This window comes from Pinus tabuliformis, chromosome 1_1 (genome assembly GCF_031772625.1).
Source record: "Pinus tabuliformis cultivar Carrire ecotype Pingquan chromosome 1_1, CPIR1, whole genome shotgun sequence".
NCBI classification, from domain to species: domain Eukaryota; kingdom Viridiplantae; phylum Streptophyta; class Pinopsida; order Pinales; family Pinaceae; genus Pinus; species Pinus tabuliformis.
This window is the reverse complement of record NC_142297.1, coordinates 479776513-479793884: the sequence shown is the minus strand read 5'-3', so window position 1 is coordinate 479793884 and position 17372 is coordinate 479776513.

The following is a 17372-nucleotide window of genomic DNA, read 5'->3' as shown; positions in this document are numbered from 1 at the left end:
ATCAGTAAATAATAAAAACATATTAAGTTAAATTGACAACGAAAATATATCATAATTTTTTATTTGTATGATCAACAATTTTCCCAGCCACCCCCACCAGCCCGCCCGCCCAACCCCCTTTCCTCGCCCGCCCGGCGCCCTCACCCACCCCTCTGCCACAACCCTCTCAACCCCCGCCCCACGGCCCGAGCGCCCTCACCCGCCCCACCGCCCAGGCACCCTCACCCACCAGCCCACCGCAACCCTCCCGACCCCTCCTCCCCAACCCTCCCAACCCCCCCCCCCCCCGGCCCGGGCGATCTCACCCACCCCCCCACGGGGGCGCCCTCACCCGCCTCACCTGCCCAAGCGGGCGAGGTGGGTGAGGGTGCCGGGCGGGTGAGGGCGCCGGGCAGGCAAGCGGGTGAGGGTGCCCTCACCCGCCTCGCCCGCCCGGCTGGGTGAGGCAGGTGAGGGCGTCAGGCGGGCGGGCGGGTGAGGGAGCCCTCACCCGCCCGCCCGCCCGGCGCCCTCACCCACCTCACCCAGTCGGGCGGGCGAGGCGAGTGAGGGCGACGGGCGGGAGGGGGCCCCGTGCGGGCGGGCAGGTGAGGGCACCCTCACCCGCCCTATAAGGTCCTCGGGTTGGTGAGTCGTGCGGCAACCGTGCGGAGGTGCCGACGAGCTGGGCAATTGAGTTTGCCGAAGTTGTGAAAATTGACTAATTATAAATTTGGGGTTTCCCAAGATTTAGCTTGTACATTGTAAAAGTGAAGTTTATATTATATATTGATTCGGGCAGACTCATATTGCAAGGAGTTGCCCCTCCCTTTATACTGTGCAATTGTCTTCTTCGTTTATAATTGTTGTTGATAATGAATGAGTATGGGTGTTCATTGGTATAAAAGATAAACATAATACTACTTGGTTGCGAAACGCAAACTAAGTAGCAGAAAGTGAATTATACGTAGTCCACGAACATAAGTATTGGTGAAAAGAAAGTGTTCGATGGTGCCGCACCTCACTATAAGCAGTTGAAAGACTACCGCAGGTGTAGGGGTGTGACAGGTGGTATCAGAGCTGGTATGTGACGAAGTGCAGGTGTGGATGCACTTGACAGTTGATGACAGTGGAAGCAGGTACTTGCAGGTGAAGGAAGCTAGTTTCACATACAAGTGGAACAAGGGTCGGTTCATGGTTGCAGGGAACTTGGTGAAGCTCGTGAATGGTGAAATAGGTTTGGCAGAGGTGAAGCTTAGTGCTTGGGCCAAGCTGAACGACAAGGCATGGCAGGTTTGGAGGAACGTGAAGGGAAGCTCTTGCTTACCTTATACAGGTTGAAGCGGATGAAAGAAGAGAATCCCTGGATTTGAAAGGAACTTGAAGTCTTGGAAAAGAATGTTGAAGACGAACTTCTTCAACTTGGTTGGACAATGGAGCAAGGTGAAGTTGCAGATTGTGCTAACAAGGAAGAGGATGTCGTGATGATTGAGAATGTTGCAGATGTGACAACAATGGAGGATGAACTTGAAATTGATCAAGTTGGACCAGGATCGTGCGGTTTGCAGACATGGATGAATGAGGATACTCATTTAGAGGAACCTAATGATGATGATGAAGAGCAAGGATTGTTGATTGTTGCAGGACTTGTTGGGGTTATTTGTGACCTTATGGTAGAAGGTGCAAAGGCCCGTGACAAGGGAGGAACACGATGGTCGTTGTGGAGGATTGGGTCATGACTTAGCCACATGGAGAATTGGCTAAATTCCCGGCATGACTCATGGACAGATTGAAGGGCACACTCTTGAGGTACGATGATGCTTGGGTGGACTTCTCATGGCCGAGACCAAGAGATAGTCTTGGTGGAACCTTCAGTGGAGGAAGCTATGATGCAAGGGACTCATGATGATGTTGATATGGTTGGGTGATCGAGTTCACTAGACCGAAGATAGCAGACTTGGATGAGATGACCAATTGTTGTGGTGGGTCTACTTGGCTGGACTACATGGGCAACTTAGTCATGGACATCAGGTTGGAGACATGGAGCATGGTAGTCTTATGCAGGGACATTATGCAGGAACACTTGTAGAGGTGTCACTTATGGGCATCCAATGAGGAGTGTCAAGGCAAGGATGTTGTGCAGATGGATTTTCTAGTGTGACATGGAGACTTATTACTTATGAGCCGATGGAGAGGTTGTGCACTCTTGTACAACAAGGCCATGGACTTGGATGGAGTTGTGAGAAGACTATGGAGCATTCCTACTACATGGAGAGCTGAGGCATCTTGTAGAGACCTTTGAGGCCAAGACTTGTATGCTTGCTAAGGTGTTGGTTGGGGATGGTTTATGGAGCTCATGATGACATGAGATTGTTGTGACTTTTAGGGACTTCATATATGGTGGACTTGGAAGATCTGATGCATTGAGGAAGCTGAGGTCAGAGACTTTGATGCAGAATGGGGTGCATACTTTCAAGTACATGTATGGTAATGGCTTGAAAGAGTGACTTGATGTGGAGGACCGATATGAGACACTTTGGAGTAATGGAGTTACAACGATGATGATGCCTTGGTGGCAACACTTGGGCATGGGTTGAGCTAAGACTCAACTACTTTTGACACATGGATAAGATGAGACAAGTGCATACTTGTTTCTATGACACACTTTAGGGATGACACATTGCAGATATGATGGAGGTTGCTTCATGGACCTGGATGTGGTACACCGAGAGTTGGAGCTTGATGAGATGGTCTCTTCAGATTGAGGAGATACACATATGGATGATGTTGGGATAGATGTGGCTGATTTCATGCAGCACATTGGTACCAAACATCATGGACAACATGTTGCAAATGAGATGAGGACTACTTCATGGACCTGGGCATGGCTTGCACTTATATGGAGATGGATTCTTGATCGAGTTGATGATGTGACAGGATGTTCTGAGAAACGACTGATGATGGCATGAGGATGTTCACTCTCATGGTTTGAGCGTGACAGTTGGATTAGCTACCCAACTAGTTCAAGCATGGGGACGCGTAGTGTACAGAGATGTGTTAGCATTGTGTTGGAGTATCATGGCAGCAGTTCACACGAGGATGAAACATGATAAGGTTGACACGATATGTTGCAAGAAGCATGTAGCTTGAGATGGAGGGACCAGCCTTCCACGACGGGAAGCAGCATGTGGAGATTGTGACAGGGTAATCGATGATCATGGATTGGGATGATCTCTGATGCATGAAATACCGATGGGTGTATACCTTGGTATGTGATCTTGGTGATACATGGTTGCTGAGGCGAGACATGATGGAGACGGTGGTTCTACATATGTTGCAGGGATGTTTGCAGTATATGGAGGAGTTGACATCATGGATATTGATGATCTTGGTGGATGGCTACCAGGATGATATGTTGTCGAGGACGACAACGATTTCAGGTGGAGGAGGATGTAAGGTCCTCGGATGCGCAGGCAAACCAAGCACGGGCGCCTTACCCGCCCAGCCTGGTGAGGCTGGTGAGGGTGCTGGGCGTGTGAGGGCGTCGGGCGAGCGCCCTCACCCACCCGCCCACCCGTCACCCTCACTCGCCTCACCCTCCTGGCGCCACCCAGGTGGCCCGCGCCCGTGCCCGGCAGGGGGTAGGGAAATTCCGGGAATCGCCCTGGCGCCTACCGGGCGCAGGCGCGGGTCGCCCGGGTGGCGGCGGGCGAGTGAGGCGGGTGAGGGCACTAAGCAGGTGGAGCTGCCGGGCGGGCGAGTGGGTGAGGGCGCCCTCACCCCCCCACCCGCCCAGCACCCTCACCCGCCTCACCCTCCTGGCGCCACCTGGGCGGCCCGCGCCCCCGCCCGGCAGGCGGCAAGGCAATTCCAGGAATCGCCCTGCCGCCTACCGGGCGCGGGCACTGGTCGCCCGGGTCGTGCCAGGCAGGTGAGGCGGGTGAGGGCGCCAGATGGGTGAGGGCGCCGGGTGGGCGGGCGGGTGAGGGCACCCTAACCCACCCGCCCGCCCGACGCCCTCACTTGCCTCACCAGGCCGGGTGAGGCTCTCGGCCTGGTGAGGCGAGTGAGGGCGCCGAGCGGATGAGGGCATCTGGTGGGCGGGTGGGTGAGGTCACCCTCACCCACTTGCCTGCTCGGCGCCCTCACCTGCCTCACCAGGTCGGCCAGGTGAGGCGGGTGAGGGCGCCGAGTGGGTGAGGGCACCGGGCAGGCGGGCGGGCGGGTGAGGTCGCCCTCACCCGGCGAGGCGGCCTCACCTGCCCAATCGCCTCGCGCCCTCACCCACCTCACCAGGCCCCGAAATTGCCCTGCCACCTGCCGGGCGACGACGCAGGCCACCCGGGTGGCGCCGAGTGGGTGAGGCGGGTGAGGGCATTGGGCGGGTGAGGGCGGCGGGCAGGCTGGCGGGTGAGAGCGCCCTCACTAGCCCACCCGCCCACCTGGCACCCTCACCCACCTCACCAGGCTGAGAAGGTGAGGCAAGTGAGGGCGCCGGGCAGGGGAGGGCGCCGGGCAGGCGGGCGGGCGGGCGGGTGAGGGCATCGGGCGGGCCGTCAGGTGAGGGCGCTGGGCGGGTGGGCGAGTGAGGGCGACCTCACCTGCACGCCAGCCCGACACCCTCACCTACCTCAACCGTCCGCCGAATCAGGCAGGTGAAGGCGGCGGGCGGGTGAGAGCACTGGGCGGGTCGGCGGGTGAGGTCACCCTCACTCGCCCGCCTGCCCGGTGCCCTCACCCGCTCGGCGCCCTCACTCGCCTCACCCACCCCGGCCTGGTGAGGCGGCTGAGGGCGTCGGGCGGGCGGGCGGGTGAAGGCGCCCTCACCTGCCCGCCCGCCCAGCCCCCTCACCCGCCTTTTCGGGCCGGGGCGGGTGAACCGGGTGAGGGCGCCGGGCGGGTGGGGGCGCGTCGAGCGGGTGAGGGCGCCGGGTGAGCGGGCAGGTGAGGGCGCCTTCACCCGCCTGCCCACCTGGCACCCTCACCTGCCCGGCGCCCTCACCCGCCTCACCAGGCCGGTCGGGTGAGGCGAGTGAGGGCGACGGGCGGGTGAGGGCGCCGGGCGGGCGGGCGGGTGAGGGCGCCGGGTGGGTGAGGACGCTGGGTGGGCGAGTAGGTGAGGGTGCCCTCACCCGCCCGCCCACCCGTCGCCCTCACCAGCCTGGCACCCTCACCCGCCTCACCCGGCCGGCCTGGTGAGGCTTGTGAGGGCGTCAAGCGGGTGAGGGCACCGAGCGGGCGGGTGGGTGAGGGTGCCCTCACCCGCCCGCCCGCCCGGCGCCCTCACCCACCTCACCCGGCTAGGTGAGGGCGCCGGGCGGGCAGGCGGGTTAGGGTGCTCGGGCGGGCGATCGGTTAGTTTTGTAGGGATTAAGGGGGCAGGGGCGCGGGGTGTGGGTGAAGGTAGTGAGGGTGTTGGGAGTGGGGTTGGAGGTAGGGGACAAGTCAGGCTGTGACGCCCACCCTAGTAGCTCTCCCGCCCGCCGCCGGGATTGGGTGATTCTGAGAATCGCCCTACCCTAGGACAGGCGGGCGAGCCGATGGGCCGCAGCCACACCCCCTATCGCCCCCCACGCCCTCACACCCCGACCGCTCGCCCGACCTCCCTCTCCACCCCGTGACACTACGGCAGTCCACCCACGGGTATTAGGTGATTGAGTTTGATCTGGCCCACTGTGCTTACGATGGATGTAGTTGTTATTTTGGCTCAGAAAAATTATTAATTAAAAAAAAAAATCCTTTAAGGAAAAAAATTTAACTTACCTTTCAATTGCGAGAATTCTTCGTTGAATATGTTGTTGATAGCAATGTAGCTGCTCCACAAATTCACGAGTCTTTCAACGTTTTTTAGAAAGCTTAGATGTGATGTGAGTAATAGTGATAATGAAATTTTAATATATAAGTGAAATTACGAAGATGTTTTACCGTATGGTTAATGTGGGATAATTTGTTTTAAAATATTACAAAGCGAATATTGTAGAATTGTTTTACAACGGCCTGAATGTGGGATAATTTGTTTTAGAATATATTATAAAAATCTAAAAAATAAAAATTCAATTGTTTGGTAAATAGTATATACTCTAACTATTAAAATAATTAATGTAGAAGTTGTAGTTTACAATTTTAATTTTAATGATTTATTTCATAAAAAAAATTAGTTTACATTTTTCAATAAATTGTAGAACAAAATAATGAAGGTAAATAAATCTAACAGACTTTTTGGAGGGAAATATTTTCACGAAATTTTTTGGAGGGAAATATTTTCGCGAAACGTTTTGGAGGGAAAATTTCATTCTTTAAGCTATATAATATCTTCAGGAGACTCTCCATTTGTATCATTCAACATCTTCTATTTGAAAGGGATGGATTGTTCTGATAGTGAAGTTTCGATTTATACACCATCAACATCTTCGTCGCGTAACAACTCTATTCATATTGATGAATATAGCGGGAATTCTTCCACTATGAATAAAAATTCAATTCTTCCACTTAGTCCTGATTCTAAGGACTATGAGAGCAACATTGGTGAAAGAGGGGATGAAGAATTTCAAATAAATAAAGAGTCACAGATTCCACTTAGTCCTACTTCTAAGGACTATGAAAGCCGCAGTGATGAAGAGCATGATGGTGAAGTTCAAAAGAACGGAGTGTCACAATGTCCACTTAGTCCTAATTTTGAGGACTATGAGAGCAGCAGTTTTGAAGAGCATGATGGTGAAGTTCAAAAGAATGGAGTGTCACGGTGTCCACTTATTCCTAATTCTGAGGACTATGACAGCAGCAATTTTGAAGAGCATGATGGCAAATTTCAAAAGAATGGATGTCACAGTGTCCACTTAGTCCTAATTCTAAGGACTATGAGAGCAGTGCTGATGAAGAGCGTGATAACGATTTTCAAAAGAATGGAGTGTCAAAGTGTCCACTTAGTCCTAGTTCTAAGGACTATGAGAGCAGTAGTGATGAAAAGCATGATGTTGAATTTCAAAAGTATGGAGTGTCACGGTGTCCAGTTACTCCTAATTCTAAGGACTATGAGAGCAGCAGTGATGAAGAGTGGGATGATGAATTTCAAAATATTGGAGTGTCACAGTGTCCACTTAGTCCTAATTCTGTGGAATATGAGAGCAATAGTTATGAAGAGCGTGATGATGAATTTCAGAAGAATGGAGTGTCACTGTGTCCTCTTAGTCCTAATTCTAAGGACTATGAGAGCAGCAGTGATGAAGGATAGGATGATGCACTTAGTCCTAATTCTAATGAGTATAAAGGTAGCAGTGAAAAAGGACAGGATGTAGCATGTTGAATAAGTAAACAGTCACATTTTTGACGTAGTCCTAATTCTATGGACTATGACAGTAGCACTGCCAATACACATGAGGAAGAATATCCATTAAACATCGAGTCAGATTTTCCATTCAGTCTGAATTCTAAGGACTACGACAGTAGCACTGAAGAAGCAGATGATGAAGAATATCCTCCAAGTCAATATTTGAAAAGCAGAGCTAATCATAGTGTGGATAACATTCCTCTTAATGATGATGAAAATCCTTATACAAATGATGATCCAATGATGGAGATGTTGCCAAGAAATATTGTATCGAGGAGTAGGAGAAGACCTTTTCGTATCAATGCAAGTTGTTCTAGTTATACAAGGGGTAGATCAGAATATCTGACAAGAAGAAGTTCTATCAAATGCTCTCATTTCAAGTGAATGTTGCCAAAAAGATTGCTTGAAACATATGGATTTCAAATTTGCATTAGAAAGCAGGAAGAGATATTTGGCAATGAATAAAAGCATGCAAAATTCATATTTAGTTGGGTGCATGCAATCTACATTGTCAGATTATGATTATCATATTGGGACTTTATTTATCTGTAGAAAAGCTTTCAAAATGTTTCATTCTATTGGGAATTTTCATCTCTCGAGAATTCAAGAAAATTTGGAAAAGGATCCCACATTTTATTCAAAAGTACGTCATAAAAGACAGTTTGGGCCATTATCAAATACTGCAATGTCATGGATGAAAGATTTATTTTCAAAGCATGGAGAGTGTATGCCAAATAGAGAGACAATACGTATTCCAGATAATTTTTCAAGACGAGAAATCTACAACTTATACAAAGAATACGCAGAAGGTGCTGAGGGACATGGCCAGTTTATTACATATCAATATTTTGTGAAAGTATGGAAGAAAGAATTCAACAATCTCCGTATTCCTAAGAAGACAAGGATGGGGATTTGCAGTACATGTGTTTCTCTAAAATAAGAAAGGGAAAAATTTGAAGGGTCAGAAAGAGGTAAGCATTCATAACTTTAACTTTTAAAATTGTATAGTCATCAACTATGAAAACATATTTCTTAATGAATTTCTTTTATGTTGTGTAGATTTAATTGTCAAAGAACTTCAGGATCATCGGGAACAACAAACAAATGAAAGGAAGAAGTTGTACAAGCATCTAAAGAAGTGTTATGATAATCCAAATAAATAATTTGGTTTGATAATTGATGGTATGGACCAGAAGAAAACACTTTTACCACATTTTGTTCGCACACCCAAAACTTTACAGGAGGAAAATTTTATTCAGTTTCACTTGGTCGGTTGTATGGTCTTCAATGGGAAAATGTTGCCAAGGATGTAATTCATAGCTCCAAATATTCATAATTATGCAAATCTTACCATAACCATAATTCATGATGTGATTTCTCATTGGTCTGGTGCTCTTCTTGAAGTTTTGTATCTACAATTGGATAAAACTTTCTGTGAAAACAAAAATGAAGTTGTTTTTGGATATCTAAACATGCTTGTTGAATCGAGAATTTTTCAAAAGGTAAAGGTTGGTTTCCTTCTTGTTGGGCACACTCATGACCATATTGATCAGATGTTCAGTCGTTTTTCAGTCATATTGAGGAGGAAGCAAGTTGGGAGCTTTCCATCACTAATTGAATGTCTTAAGAAATCATACATGCCAGAGCCTACTTTTGATGTGTTGGAAGAAACTGTTGACATGCGAAGGTTTATTCTGGGATCATATGGTGAGGGGAAATGCATTGAACAACTTAATGACATTAGCTTCCAACACCAATTTCGTATCAAAAAAATTGGTGGGAAAACACTAATATGGGGCAAGAAGTATTCAACTACTACAGAATGAGCACCATCATCAGGTTTGCAATTTTTGAAGTTCATTCCATATCATCCAATATTTGCATCAAAAATATTGTTATTTCCATCAGTTGGTGAAGTTCAGAATGCATGCAAACAAAATAGAGATATAAATTATTCTGATTGCCTGGAAGAATTAAAAAATGTATTAGATATACATATGAGTACTTTGACATTGCTGATTCAGTTTGGTGGGAGTCATTTTTCAATAATCAAAGTGATATCATTTCAACAACAAAAAATGAAGATATACCTTTGAAAAATCCATTTATTTGGCCACAAAATGTTTCAAATGAACATGAGGAAAGAAACATTGTTGAACAGCGACAATCTCAAGGTATTATTAATTCTTCACAGGTAGAGGAAAGAGAGATGTATATTGGTTCCAGAAGATCTCTTGCACAACGTGAAGCCATGGAAGACCTTTATAGGGTTTTAGTACATGATATTAAGGAGGGTTGCATGATTGCAGTGCTAACAGATGGAGATCTCAATGGCTATCCATTCTGGGTTGCTAAAGTTATAAAAGTCTTTACAGAAAATGAGGATGTTACAAGTGTTGAAGTACATTGGTATGCCACAAATACACACCCATTCAATGGTGTGTATAAGCCAGAGATGGTAGTTGACAAAAAAAATGGCAGAAAGGGAAAAAGAAAGGTACAAATATAAATCGCCGATGCACAGACATATTAAAATTGGAGGATGTTGACATACTTGTTTATGACTTCAATTTAACGAAGAGAGGAACTCTTCGCTTCAAGACGATAGAGATTCTGAAAAGGTTGTTACCAGAAAGAACAGTGTTGAGATGGGAGTCTAATGAAACCAGACATAGATCTAGAAGAATTTTGAAACCTGAAATGTTGGGCATGCATGTGGACTCAGATGGGGCACTAGTTGATGAAAAAGAAGAATATGGAACATCTTCGTCAGCATCCAGTCACTCATCTGAAGATGTGAATTCTGATGGTGTGCAAGAAAATATGAGTGATTTTGAATAATTGTTTAAGACAGTTTATATAACTGATGTATGCATCGTATCTTGAAATGAAATTGATTATTTCCATATGGTGTTAAATGAGAAGTTTCGAGGCATTTTTATGTTGTTGGATTATATGTCTTAATTATGGTAATTTTTATTGTTTAAAATATCTACAACGCAATATTAAATTAGAGATATAATGTATGTTTTATTCAATATACACATAATGACTTTTGAATTCATTTAGTGATGTAATTCGTTCATAATGTCATGGTTTTTTAAATTATTTTATAGTTGAAAAAAATTCAATTTCTTTTGTATCTAACATGTTATGGTTGAAAACATGTTGAATTTATACTTAGGAAAGAAAAATGATATTCTACCATAATGTGTTTTTTTCCTCATAAACAACTTTGTTTGGCACATAAAAAATTGGTTTTACTAACATTTTTTAAAAGGTTTGAAAATTGACCCTAAAAAAAAAAATCATCGTTCCAGTATCATCACTTTTGTTTTGAAGCTATATTTTGCACAAAAAATTCGTAGTAAATTTCGTAGTCACTGCCATTTTTAAAACATGTTCCAAATTGACCCCTAAAAAATAAAATCATCGTTCCAGAATACACACTTTTCATTTTTAGCACTGTTTTTGATGGTTTTTCGGGGTTTTTTGGCCAGAGTTCCCATTTTGAGTTTATAGTTCCCGTTTCAAAGTTTACATAGTTATCCACTAAGATCACATATGGTATATTGGACCTTTAAAAGAAATAGACTACTCAAATTCTTTAGAATTTTCTTTTTATGCCTGACAAGCATTAAGATAAGTATTTCAACGTCACCATAGTTTTGTTGAATAAAAGGTTGAGAAGGTTGATAGTGTGACAAATATTTTTAAATTTAGATGTAATTTGAATATAAGTTGGACAATCTAGGAGAAATTGTTTTTTATTTTCAACCCTCTTAGTGTCACAAAAAATATAAACTCTTTCATCCCATGGCATTGTGAATTGACCAATGTCCTATTTCACTATGGAGCTCATAAGAATTTGTTCTCATTTCAACAATTTTTATTTTATGTTTTACATTGTTTAAGATAGAGAGATACTTTTGATATTCAAGATTTTTATTGATTACCATATCTTAGTTTCCTTTTTCCTTCTAACTCTTTATCACATAATTTCTTCTTAAATTTTGACGTAAAAATATTTTTAATATTGTCTTTATTTGCACAATGATCCGGCTCATTATTTATCCCCCAATTATATAGCCAAGAATGGGTAGCCTTATGCCATCCTTGTGTAGTGTTGTTTTATCAACCTTAATTGACTCAGACTACAACATTAATTATCAACCCAGGGTAAGTCTTGTTGTTTCACTGGAGTTCGCACTATCTGTGTCGATACACTTCAGCCAAGCATAAGAAATTGCAGAAAAATTGTAAAAGGTGTCGCTAATATAAATTATTGAATCAATCATGTATGGAGATATAAAAAACCATCCATAGATTTAAATCACAAGTCACAACTATTGAAATAAAGGCGTGCCACACCTAGAGCTAACATCTATTCCAGCTGATTACTATTCCTCTGTTGTTCAACTTTGTGTAACAACATAAAATAAATAGAAACAGCAGTGAATGCAATCTACGATATGTATGTTAACAACGAGAAATTATAAATCAATAAATTGAACTAAAATGTACACTACCTAATCACTGCAATCCTTGCCAAAGAGGAGGGCCCTTCCTCCTCTGCAGGGCGTAGGAAGACACAAAAAGTGATTAACGAATCAGTTGAGAAGCAATAACAACATCACCGTGCCAATTGATATTAAAATAAGTTCAGGAGTTACAAAAACAGAGTAACAGTACTCTTCTATATGCACATCTTTGATACATAAAAAGTCGAGTCTTTTATAACTATTACATCCCGAAAATTAGAAAACAGATCAGACATGGGAATCTTTGATTCTCACGTTGATCCAAAAATAAAGAAGTTGCAACCTACTGCTAAATAAATATACAGTAGTTACAACTGCTTGAGTCTTGTTTCCTCAAAAATAAACAATCTACTGCCAGCAGCTATTATGTGGAATAGTACCCACATTTCCAGCTTCGGTGCAACAGTATTGAGCAAATGATGGTTCGGGCTGACACGACATAATTGAATACAGCACTGTTGGTGTAACAACGGATCCACGCGAGGTGTAACAACACCCGATGTGTAACAGCACTAATGTGTAGCAGCAACCTGTAACAACAGCCACCTATAACAGTGATATGTAACAACATTCAGGGTGTAAAAGTGAACTGTTCTACCCTTTCTTGCAGCTAAGTCCTGCTGCTTGTCTGCTTCCGCGAGCCAACACCTGAAAAAGATAAACTTCCCGACATGTTCCTTCAATGCTCGTCTAGTTAGCCTAAAAAAGAAATAAAGCCTCGCATTTATTCGACAAAATACAGTAAAGTAACATGACAATAAAATGGATGAAAAAGGTAAGAAAATGGGGAACTCGGTCATATAAGGGCACAGTTCTGGAGGACATAAAGGTCAAAACAAGAGAAATAAGGTACGAAAAATGAGTGAAGAACCACACCCAACATCTCCCCTCGACTGAAGCCACTACATGTCCCCATGCATAATCTCAGAACCTTCTACTGTGCCCCTGATGGAAATCTGTAAAATTGTATGTAGCAGCAGTGTCATCGCCTGGAACTATGAATCCTTGATCGTCCATTAACTCACGTGGCCAGGGTTCTTCTTTGTAATCACATAACTGATAATCGGGTACTAGATCAGAGGGAATCTGAACTTGAGGCCAATCCAGAATGCCCCTAGTGTTATCACAATCTGGGCATATTCCAGCACCTGTGAAACAACAGCCACAAAGTTCTTATACTCAAATGGGTCCCCTTCTTGCAATTTTGCACTGCAAGCCTCAGTGCACTTGAGACATCCGACCAGTGCTTGGCTTCTCATGGTTGCAAATAAGTTAAGGTTAACCCTCACGATCCTTCTCCTGTAGATGGTCCACTGGTCTATCCTTTCCAGAGTGCTCAAGAACTGCCTGAAATCTCAACGGAGTTCATAGGCCATTCCTGGTTCATCCCAGACCCATAGTGTTGTCCTATCCTCGTTGGTCTCTATTGTCTTCTTAGCCAGTTTCCACTCAATCTGGTTCCTCATAAATGAGAGGAATGTCCGCAACTGTAAATCTCCCATGAAAGAGAGGATAGTTTCTACCATCTTCATGCTCACGTATTTGCACATCATGTTGTGCAGGAACAACTCGCACGACAAATTCTGATCATCAAAATCACAGGACTGAAAATTTTCCAAAAAGGTGCAGGTAAAAGAACCCAAATAGGACCTTTTCTCATAAAATTCTCTTAACTTAAAATAAATAGTAACGTTCCCACAGGAACACAGGGTACGACAGGGACAGCCACCTACATGCTATCAAGTTTAGAGCGAGGTCACGGATTTTGGTCTTATCAAGTGTTAGGTAAGAAACCTCTCGATGCAACTGATACAATTGTTCATCCTTTTCCTTTATCATTTTTCTATGCCTCCATGCCTCCTCTTTTCTTTCCCATTCTTCCTTCAGCCATTTCTCTTGCAAGTAATCCATCATATTCTTATGAACATTAAGTGGAATCACTCCCTCCTATAGAGAGAGTGCCAGCTGCTTCCAGTTTTGCAGCTCTACCAATAACAACAATTTCTCAAGATGACATCCTTCAACAGGACTCGGCATTCTCCCACATGCATCATCAACTGACGGTGTAGCATCCTCCTGAGGACGAAACTATCCCACCTCGGCTGCTGGATCTTGTGTAGCAATAGCTTCGTTAGTGGGTTTGACCACAGTTTCTTTATTTTCCTAGTCAGCCCTCATTCTTACTACTGGTTCTTGTGTGACAGTAGTAGTATCCATAGGTTTTTGCTCATCATTTACCTTCGGACCAGCTTCGATCTCTGCTATTGGTTCTTGTGTAACAGAAGTAGTGACCATTGGCTCATGGATACTATATTTTTCTTCCTCCACTTGGTTGATTTCCTCCTCCGCTATTGTTCTTGGTGAAACAAGAGTGTCAACAAAGGGTTCTTGTGTATCCATTACTTGATCACTTTCTATGGATTGCGCTATCTCGGTTGCTAGTTCTTACGTATCAGTAATGTCCTCGACAAGTTTGGTTGTAACAACTTCCTAGTTTTCGGTTTGAGTCTCCCTCGAGGTAGAATTTGTTACACAAACATTGAATCCGCTTCCACAAACTTCCCAGCACAGGCTATACATAGAGTTCCTGGGATTTCTACCCTTCTAGCCCTGTACACAACCTCCGCCAAAGTTTCCAGCCGTGGAGATATTGGCTCTACCTTCCCTACTACTAATTGTTCCCTTAATTTCTCAATCTCTTTTTCTAAAATTTCAATTTTTGACAGCAAGGACTGGGTTTCGCTCTTACTATGTGAAGGAGGTTTCTTTGGCTGAGCTTGTTCCTCGTCCTTCTATTCGACTTCTTCCTTTTTCTTCTTCGATGTAGATGGGGACTCTGGGTACCCGCTGACCCTTATACTCTGCTTCGGCCTTCTGTCGCCAATTGGTTCGTTAACCAACTTCTTGTTGATCCTCATTGTCGAGGGCTTCGGCTGCTCCTTTTTTACCTCTGGAGTTTCCCCAGCCTTATTTGTCTGCCTTCTACGAGTAGTCCTGGGCATTTTTCGCATGAACTCTTCCAAATTTTTTCCCTGTTGACTTAAGGCATCCAACACGATGAGTTTAATAAGGTTGTTATCTTATATCGATGTGAGGTTTGGCGTTGTATCATTCCTAGAGAATCCTGGGGAAAGATTGAGCAAATCCATAAGCGTTTTATAATGTATAACCTAAAACTAAAAGCAACACACCCTATCCTATTCTCCTTATAGAAGTGGGTCTTTCCCCTATTGAGAGCCTAGCTATGACTAGGCTTTTGTTGTACAAGCACAAACTCAATAACATAGGAGACCATAGACTTCTAAGCTAGCTTTACATTCCAGCCAAAACCACCTAAGGCCCAAATGAGGTTGGTATAAAGACACCAGGGCCTGGATAAACCATTAGGAGATCGGCGAGAATGTTGCATTGCAAAACATTAATAACTTTAAAAATATTTTTACTTTTAAGTTCAAAGAAAAATGTGGTGTGAGAAAGATTTAGCAGATAAAAGAAAATTAAGATATTATAAGGAGGTCATCAACCCTACCCTAGAAGATCAAAAGTCTCTCTCTGTTTTAACTAGCTCAAAGAAGAAAATTAATATAGCCAAGATTAGAACGAACTCTCATGAGCTCCATAGTGAAACGGGTCGTTGGATTGTTCCTAAAACACCTTGGATGGAGTTCTGCCATCTCTGTGAGAATACGAATATCGAGGATGAAAATCACTTCCTCTTAGAGTGACCCACATACAACCACATTAGATCTCAGTTTCAAAATCTTTATTGCAATATTGACCTTCCTAGCCTTTTACGTTGTCAAAATTACAGTGAGATCGGGAGGCCTCTCTCCAAGCTTTTTGAGCATAGGAATAAAATCTTAAATCAAACTAAATGATTCATATATTTAGGTTCGATAGACCAAAGTTTGGTCTCAGTGGGCATTAACCATCATCATCATCATCATCATCATCATATTAAATAATAATAATTAATAATGATGATAATAATAAATTAATAAATAAATATAATAACAAAAATTATATTAATAATCATTTAATAATGAAGTAATTATGAAATAAACATTTAATAAAAATCAAACAACAATTTAAATCTAGTTGATAGGAAATTCAACTTTAAAAACTCTACCAAAACACAATTATTATACACTAGCCTCTTTCAAAACAAATTGAGACTGATGACAAAAGTTGCACCAATTCAAATCAACAAGATAATGATCACGACCATTCATGATTTCAAACCAATCCCTTGTTTCATTGTCTTGCATTTTTGCATAATGTTGAAAATAAAAAGGCAGTGAAATTTTCAAACCAGCTATTGATTTCACTCTTGATATAGTTGTAAATGTAAGAGGAATAATATTAAACCCATGGAATAAATGTTTTAAACCCAAGGTATAAAAACCCTAAAATAAATAATATAAACCCTAAAATAAACATGCTTGACCATGATTTACCATCATTGATTTTCATACCGTGACAATGTTTGTCACAATGTGATGTTGGACCATGGTTGACCATGGTTGATTTTTAGATTGAGACAATCTTTGGCACATTGTGACATGGACCATCGTTGACCATGGATGACCATGATTGTAAACCCAAGCAATTTATATTAACCCCTAGGATTAATATTGTAAACCCTATGAATAATATTATACCCTAGGAGTATGAACCAAATAAACCCAGGGGATTGATATTATAAACTGAAGGAAATAATAAACCCAATGGATTAATTTTAAAATTCAAAGGTATTATAAACCCAAGGGAATAATATTAAAACCAAGAGATTAATATTATAAATGCAAGGTATATAAACCCTAAAGGGGTTTATGTTATAAACCCAGGTAATAATAAACCCAAGGGATTAAAAACCCAACGAATTGATAATATAAACCCAAGAGAATAATAGTAAACCCAAGGGATTTATATTATAAACCCAAGGTATATAAACCCTAAGATAAATAGTATTGAACCCAAGAGAATAGTATTAAACCCAAGGGATGAATATTATAAACCCAAGGAATATAAACCCTAAGATAAATATTTGTCACAATGTGACATTGGAATATGGTTGACCATGATTTATTTTCATATTGAGACAATGTTTGTCAAATGCGACTTTGGAATATGGTTGACCATGATTTATTTTTATATTTAAACAATGTTTCTCAAATGCGGCATTGGACAATGGCTAACCATCGTTTACCATGGTTGATCTCCATATTGAGACAATCTTTGTCACAATGTGACATTGGACCATGGTTGACCAAGGAGGACCATTGTTGTGACAATGTGACGTTGTACAAAGAGATAGTCTTTGTCACAGTGTGACCATGGTTGACCATGATTGTATCCAAAGGTATTGTAAACCCAAGGGAATAATATTATAAATGCAAGGTATATAAACCCTAAAGGGATTGATATTATCTACCCAAGGGATTAAAAATCAATGGATTGCTAACATAAACACAAGAGAATAATAATAAACCCAAAGGGATTAATAATTATAAACACAATGTATA